Genomic DNA, 8,119 nt, shown 5'->3' with positions numbered 1-8,119 from the left:
TTTTTAAACTTAATGTCTCTTATCCCTCCTTTATCTTCTTTATTCTTGTTTTTTCATTGTTCTTTTCTATTTATTCTTGTCCTTTTGCTCCTCTTCCTTCACCTCCTCAAAAAAACGCGAGTCGACAGGAACATCCAGCGACAGCGTAGTAATTAATGATGAAAGCGCCCCATCTGTTCGCGAGAGTCTGAAGTTTTGTTATGTCAATGCACGCAGTTTGAGAAATAAATTTTAGGATTTAGAAGAGATCGTTTACATGGAGGAACACGGATGTCATCGGAGTGACGGAATGCTGGATTAATACATCAAGCAGAGATTTCTAGCTGAGTTTGCACTTCAAGGATACACTCTCTTCAGCTGAGAAAGACAGTGCATAGGAGGCGGGACGCTCCTTTACCACCCACTCAGACACTAAATCACAACGCATTTTTATTACGTGTACTCTTCAGGAAAGATGAATTTTAGACACGAATAATAAAATGAAAATAAAAAAAAACACCAGGACCGGATAAAATTTCCCCACGAATATTGAAGGAAGCTAAAAACGAGCTTGCCAAGTCTCTATCCATATTATTCAACAAATCATTAAACACTCGACAAGTCACGGACGAATGGAAACTAGCTAATGTTACACCTATCTTTCAAAAAAGGTGATAAATCTCAACCCCATAATTACCGTCCCATAAGCCTCACATCTGCAGTGGGTAAGCTTATGGAATCGATGATACGGGATAAAACGATGGAATCATAAAGGACACTCAACATGGATTAAGAAATAAACGTTCATGTTTAACGAATTTATTGACTTTTTTCACGACGTGTACAATATGTATGATAATACCAGGCCATTAAATATAGCTTATTTTGATTTCCAAAATGCATTTGATAAGTTTCTCATAAGCGCCTCCTACATAAAGTTAAAGCTCACGGCATATCAGGTGACCTCGCTGCGTAGATAGAGGATTTGTCGACACACCGCAAACAGCGAGTAGTAAGTAGTGGCGTTCCTCAAGGATCAGTCTTAGGACCGATACTCATCGGAATATGTATCAGTGACATAGAAGAAAGGATCATAAGTAAGTTGTTAAAATTCGCAGATGATACTAAAATTACTAACAAGGCTGACTTACTAAATCAACATCAAATGTTGCAAAAAGACACACACTCATTAAATAGTCTGAAAAGTGTCTTTTGAACTTTAATTTTGATAAATGCCACGTGTTACATTTTGAAAATAGTAATCCGCAAGATAATTATAAAATGAGTAACACCCCCATGCAAAGTGTGGACGCTGAGAAAGATCTGGTGAGTTTTAGTGTCAAGCAAACATTGCACTGAACTTGATAGAATCGCCAATAAATTAACAGAGTTCATGGAAAGATCTTTCACCTTCAATCTGAGAAAATCATTTTGGCCTTGTATAACTCACTCATACGTCCTCATCTTCAGTACAACGTACAGTTTTGGTCACCTTTCCACAATAAGGATATTGAGAAATAAAAAAAAAATACAACGTAGAATAATAAAAAATATATCAAGCCTTCGCAATAAACCTTACGAGGAACGCCTTAAAAAGATTAAATCTATTCTACCTATTCAAACGCAGACTGAGAAGAAATCTGATATTGCTGTACATAATTTTTAATGGTTTCACAAATATGAGACCTGAACTCTTCGTAACACTCAACCAATCTAATATAACAAGAAACAATGGCTCCAAAATAATAGGCAAGCGATTTCGAACAAATGAAGCCAAATATTTTTTCTTCAATCGTGTCATAAATATCTGGAATTGTCTTCCATCAAAGATCGTTAACTCAGGCACTGTTGATTCATTTAAAACTCGTCTTGACAAATATCCAGAAACTAATCCTCAGTTGTCATTGTTCATGTCTGAATAACAAACACGTTCACTCCGTACTATCTGTCACTAAGGAAGGGAAACAATTATTATGCAACAAAGATTAAAGATTAAAGAGACCTTAGTAATGGCTTGTTCTTCATCGACTTACTGCTGGCCCCGTCACATTAATGGCTAAAGGAATCAAATCCTTGCAGAGTAATTCACCCATCACTATATTCATCTGATTAAATGTACCTCAGTGAATCAAAATTTTAAATAAGAAGAAGCGCCACATAAGCTGACACAAATATTATAATTGCATGTAGATTCTATGTAGTAGAAGTAGATCTCTCTCTTACTTTCCTCTCAAATTTCATGTTTTCCTACACAACATGATTCCATTTCCTTCTTCGGCCAGCTTTGACTTGGAGGAATGGGGGGCTGGGGAGGAGCCGTCTTCTGTGCTATCCTGTCTTTCCCACTAATAATTAGAGTAGAATAGTTACCCAAACAGCCTAAGTAAGGACCCCAGCCTTTGTTGCTGTTTGGACTTCCTTTGTATTCATTTGTATTCCTCCTCCTCCTCCACCACAGTTATCACCCCTTTTTGCATTTCCTGTTTTATCTTTTTGTTGCTTTTTTGTAATTACTTTTGTAAATGAGAGTAGAATAGATTTTTTTTTGTTTTGCTTTCATTATCATGCATCGTTATATTGGCAAATTAAATGTACCTGTTTTAACGGCGTACATTTGTTATTTTGTGCATTATATGTTGCATGGTGCATTATGTTATGTTGATGGGGGCGTGTCGGCGCTGCCAGGGGTGGGGAAGGAGCGGGGATGGTAAGGGGGAAGGTGGGGAGGGTCTGGAGGGTTAGGGAACGGGGGGAGGGAGGCAGAGTAGGCTGTGCATCACGCCTACTCACCCTTTTAGATTTATTTCTTCAGCAAACTTGGGCAAATGATCTAATTTCGTTTCAATTTACTGCATTTCAAATATTGCAGCGGACATCACCGAGCGTGGCAACTAATAAAAATATACATTTGCTTTCACCTCCCCTCCCCACACTCTCCTCTCTCTCTCTCTCTCTCTCTCTCTCTCTCTCTCTCTCTCTCTCTCTCTCTCTCTCTCTCTCTCTCTCTCTCTCTCTCTCTCTCTCTCTCTCTCTCTCTGTATCGTACCATACAAAAAATTACATTTATTAAATTTATCACAAAGTACTTTTCCATGTACGTAAAAATAATACCTCGATATGAGTTTCGGCCCGGCGGCGGCGGCGGCGGCGGCGGCAGTCCCCATCCATGAGATTAAACGTGAATGAGATGAACGGCCGGTGTAGGGATGGCTCAGAACACCTTGAGGTTACGCGGCCCCTATACTGGTGCCGCCCCTTAGTACCCCCGCGCATCACTGCATGGTAGAGTAATAAATCTTGACGGGCGATGCAAAGGAAGTGAGCATATGACTCAAGACGAGGTTACGTGTCCTCTGTGATAGTGTGTCCTCTAACTACTCCCGTTTAGCACAGCAATGTAGAGTAATGGTTCTTCACAAGCGCTACAGAAGTGAGCAAGATTTGAGATTGTGTATCTTTTACTGGTGACTTCCTTCAGTTGTCACGCTCAGCACAGTAGTCACGCTCAGCACAGTATCGAAGACCAGTAGATCTCCAGAATGCAAAACTTGAGGTAACTCGTATATGTCCTTCAGTACTTTCCCTTAACATTCCATCTTAGACTAACAGAGCTTGACGAGAAAGTTATGCGTTTCATTTACTAGTGCCCTTCAGTAGTCCCGCTCAGCACAGCATGGTAGAGGAGTAGATATTGACGAGCGATATAGGACAAGTGAGTAAAAGAGGCAAAATTATGTTCCCTTTACTGGTTGCGCTCTCTGTACTCCCACTCACACCATCCTAGACCAGTAAAGCTCAGCAGGTGATAGAATGATTGATTGATAGATAGAATAATTGAATGATAGAAGGATTGTACAGTTTAATCCCAAGCAATGCACTGTCTTCTCTCTACGCGGCGGAGGTATAACAGAACATTATAAAGACGGGATATTAGTTAGACGTAGTACAAGAAGCACTATGAGTCAAAACAGATGCATCACAGACTAAGGTAATTACAGAACTCACTCAACAAGGCACCCCAGCATTGATACAACAGCACATACTTTGCAGAACACGAGATCACAGCATAACACACACACACACACACACACACACACACACACACACACACACACACACACACACACACACACACACACACACACACACACACACACACACACACACACACACACACACACACACACACACACACACACACACACACACACACACACACACACACACACACACACACACACACACACACACACACACACACACACATTAACACCCCAAAACATGTATGTATATGCATGTATATACGTACGTAGGAATACAAGCGTGCCCTAAAACACCGGGAAGTTGATTTTGTTTGGTAGGAGCGGATGGGGAGAGTGGAGAGTACCTGGGCGGCTGGGAGAGAGAGAGAGAGAGAGAGAGAGAGAGAGAGAGAGAGAGAGAGAGAGAGAGAGAGAGAGAGAGTGAGAGTGGGCGGGAGAGGGTACAGGAGACCCAATTCGTGTTATGTTGACTCTCCTTTGCTACACTTCCCGACTCGGCCACGCACCGGGGATCAAACAAGCGCATGTGCAAACACTTATATGCACCCAACGATGATAATGTGCACGGCAGCAAGCATTTGAAGCGACGTGCATACATCTCATTACTCATGCACGCCTTATCAGTGCCCGTGCTCCCCTGACGAGGCTGCGGCAGGAGGTGGAAGGAGGAGGAGGAGGGAGGAACAGGAAGGATGAGGGACAAGGGGGAGTAGGAAGAGAAATAAGAGGAGGTTGTAGTAATACTTTTGTATTTTATCATTTCCATTGAAAATCATTAATCTGTTCCGATTCTATTAATCCACAGAGAGAGAGAGAGAGAGAGAGAGAGAGAGAGAGAGAGAGAGAGAGAGAGAGAGAGAGAGAGAGAGAGAGAGACGGACAGGGGGGGTTGTGTTTGTGTGTCCAATCATACTAAACATCGAAAAGGCACACATATATACAGTCACATGAATGTATACTGTGACACAAATATACACACACACACACACACACACTTACAAACATTCACAAATACACATACATACACACACACACACAAACAGACACACCTATACAAACTAACATATATAAAGCCATAAATTTCTCTCTCTCTCTCTCTCTCTCTCTCTCTCTCTCTCTCTCTCTCTCTCTCTCTCTCTCTCTCTCTCTCTCTCTCTCTCTCTCTCTCTCTCTCTCTCTCTCTCTCTCTCTCTCTCTCTCTCTCTCTCTCTCTCTCTCTCTCTCTCTCTCTCTCTGAGGTGGCGTGAGCGCGGGTCATTAGCACCGTCAGGAGGCTTCCGTGAGGGGTCAACTTACATTAACAGGGACATTACTTTATTGTGAGGAGGAGGAGGAGGAGGAGGAGGAGGAGGAGGAGGAGGAGGAGGAGGAGGAGGAAGAAGGGAAAGAGGGTGTAAAGAATGGTATGTTATGTCTCATTTGTCATACATGAAGCAGATATGTTAAGTGAACAACGGCACATACACACACACACACACACACACACACACACACACACACACACACACACACACACACACACACACACACACACACACACACACACACACACACACACACACACACACACACACACACACACACACACACACACACACACACACACACACAGAGGAAGAGAAAGAAACTGTGTGTGTGTGTGTGTGTGTGTGTGTGTGTGTGTGTGTGTGTGTGTGTGTGTGTGTGTGTGTGTGTGTGTGTGTGCGTCTTATCAGGAATGCTTTAGGTAGACAGATAGCAGGTAACCACAATAGGCCGTAAGAGGGACATTTCTTCTACCTGTCTGCTAGTAACTGATAGGAAGAAGAGGAAGACGACACCTGACCTACTTCATTGCTCCTTCTCTCTCTCTCTCTCTCTCTCTCTCTCTCTCTCTCTCTCTCTCTCTCTCTCTCTCTCTCTCTCTCTCTCTCTCTCTCTCTCTCTCTCTCTCTCTCTCTCTCTCTCTCTCTCTCTCTCTCTTTTCCTCCCTGCTTCTCATTAACACTCTCTCCGCTCACTTACACAGGTTATCTATAGGGTCGTATGCTCATGGCGTGGTGGTGGTGATGGTGGTGGTGGAAGTAGTAGTAGTAGTAGTAGTAGTGGTGGTGGTAGTGGTGGTTTTAGTAGTAGATGATGTTTTATTATTGATTTGAGTGCAACTACTACTACTACTACTACTACTACTACTACTACTACTACTACTACTACTACTACTACTACTACTACTACTACTACTACCACTACCACTACTACTACTACTACATACCACGCACTTCAAACCACAAAACACGTTCTTAGTCACCCAATCAGTATAAACCCGTCCTTACTTTTTTCCTTTCCTTACCTTCGTTACACTCACCCCTTTCCCACTCTCCCTCTCACTCTCACTCCTCACTACCTGGACAACAGAAACAGCGGGGATCCTAACGTACACACATACACACACACAGGGAAGGGGAGAGAGGAGGACAGCGTAAAAGACTCGCCAATCTGCCTAAGTAAGGAGGTAATTCTGGGGAGGAGGAGGGAAGGCTTCATTTGGGGCGGGAGTGACACATTAGCGTGCTTGGTAAGGGTGAGGACCGCGTCGTGAATGAGCTAAGTGACTGACATCATGCTACTCTGCTGACCGGGGCCGGACCAGCGTGAGGGGAGAGAGGCGAGGGTGCGCGCAGGAAAGAAGGAAGGGTGACGGTGTGGAGAGGTGGAGAGGGTGAGGGTGAAAGAGTGAAAGAGAGAGAGAGAGAAACCATCATCTTTACAACATATACGCAACTCCATATTTATCTCGTTCATCCACATCACTAATAATAACAGCAACACCCATCAATTATCAACTCATTAACTCTTCCCTTACTGCAATAATTATCCCCTTTTATTTCACTTACTCGTTCGCATCACCTCTCTTTTATAAATCTTCCCCCGTTAATTCCTTTTAAGTCGGTGCGGTGTCCTGTTGTAACCTCTCCAACCAACCCTCCTTCCCTTCTTCCCTTCCCTCTTGCTTCCTTCCCCTTCTCCTTCCCTCCTTCCCTCTTCCTTCCCTGGCGACCCTTCGGAGAATTTACGTGAAAAGTTGACTACGAGCCACGCCCATGTGGGACTTCCGGCCAATATGTCTTAATGAACTTCTCAGACCTTCCTCCCTTCCTCTCTTCCTCCCTCTTCTTCCCTTCCCTCCCTGCCTCCCTCTCTCTCTTTCTCTCCTTCCTCCCGTTATCTTCCTTTCTCATCACCTCTTGCATTTTATTTTGTTTCCTTTCTTAGTTTCGTCTTTCATTGTTTGGTTTATGGGGTTATTGTACTCTTTCTCTCTCTCTCTCTCTCTCTCTCTCTCTCTCTCTCTCTCTCTCTCTCTCTCTCTCTCTCTCTCTCTCTCTCTCTCTCTCTCTCTCTCTCTCTCTCTCTCTCTCTCTCTCTCATATTCCGTTGGTTGTCTTGCTTGAATTACGTCATACGCAAGAGAGAGAGAGAGAGAGAGAGAGAGAGAGAGAGAGAGAGAGAGAGAGAGAGAGAGAGAGAGAGAGAGAGAGGGGAAGGGGAGAAAAGAGGCGAGATTAATGAGCAAGAGTGATGCAAAAAACGACAAAAAATGTATGCACACCCACGTAATGAATGAGAGAGAGAGAGAGAGAGAGAGAGAGAGAGAGAGAGAGAGAGAGAGAGAGAGAGAGAGAGAGAGAGAGTGTAATGACCACAGCTCGGGTAGCCAGGGAGGAGGGCGTGGCTGTAGACATCATCCTCTCTCTCCTCGTCTTCCTCCTCTTCCTCCTCCTCCTTCTCTTCCTCATCCTCCTCTCTTTCTTTTTCCTTCTCCTTCTGCTATTTTCTTCATTTTCATCTCCATCCTCCTCTTCTTATTCTTCTTCCTTTTTCTCTTCGTTATTTTGTTGCTTTTTCTTTATACCTCCTCCTCCTCCTCTTTCTCCTCCTCCTATCATTATCCGTATTACGAAAGAATCGTTTTGGAACTTTTACTTCTCTGATTCATTCGTGTCTGCCTCAGAAGTTTTTTTTTTTTTTTCATCCTCTCTTTCTCGTTTCCCTTGAGTGTCTAAGTTTTCCTAACTCGATACTTTGTCTTCCTCTTTTCCCCTTGCTTGACTGGCGGC

The sequence above is a fragment of the Scylla paramamosain genome, chromosome 18 (genome assembly GCF_035594125.1).
Source record: "Scylla paramamosain isolate STU-SP2022 chromosome 18, ASM3559412v1, whole genome shotgun sequence".
Classification (NCBI taxonomy): Eukaryota; Metazoa; Arthropoda; class Malacostraca; order Decapoda; family Portunidae; genus Scylla; species Scylla paramamosain.
Note: the sequence above shows the minus strand (reverse complement) of the source record.